We start from the raw sequence: 299 nt of genomic DNA, 5'->3' as shown, positions 1-299 counted from the left end.
CGACATGACGACGCGGCGTCGCTACGCAACGGCGGGACAGCTGGCTGGCCGGCGCTCGCGCGCAGCCGCCCCCGCTCTCACGTGACAACTCCCCCTCAATCACGCGCCCACTCGAAGGACGCCGGCGGCAGGCAGCCGCCGTATACGCATGCGCGCTCTCGCCCCCGCGACCCTGCCCGGTCCGATCATAGAGATTGCGGACGCGCTCGCTAGAGCGTCGCCCAGGAGCCCCGGAAGTGACGGTGTGCAGGGCGGCCCCGCAGGAGCGCAGTGGGAGGCTTAAGCCCGCAGCCGGCAAG

Source organism: Phaethon aethereus (genome assembly GCF_964289735.1).
Source record: "Phaethon aethereus genome assembly, chromosome: 16".
In the NCBI taxonomy this organism is placed as follows: domain Eukaryota; kingdom Metazoa; phylum Chordata; class Aves; order Phaethontiformes; family Phaethontidae; genus Phaethon; species Phaethon aethereus.
Note: the sequence above shows the minus strand (reverse complement) of the source record.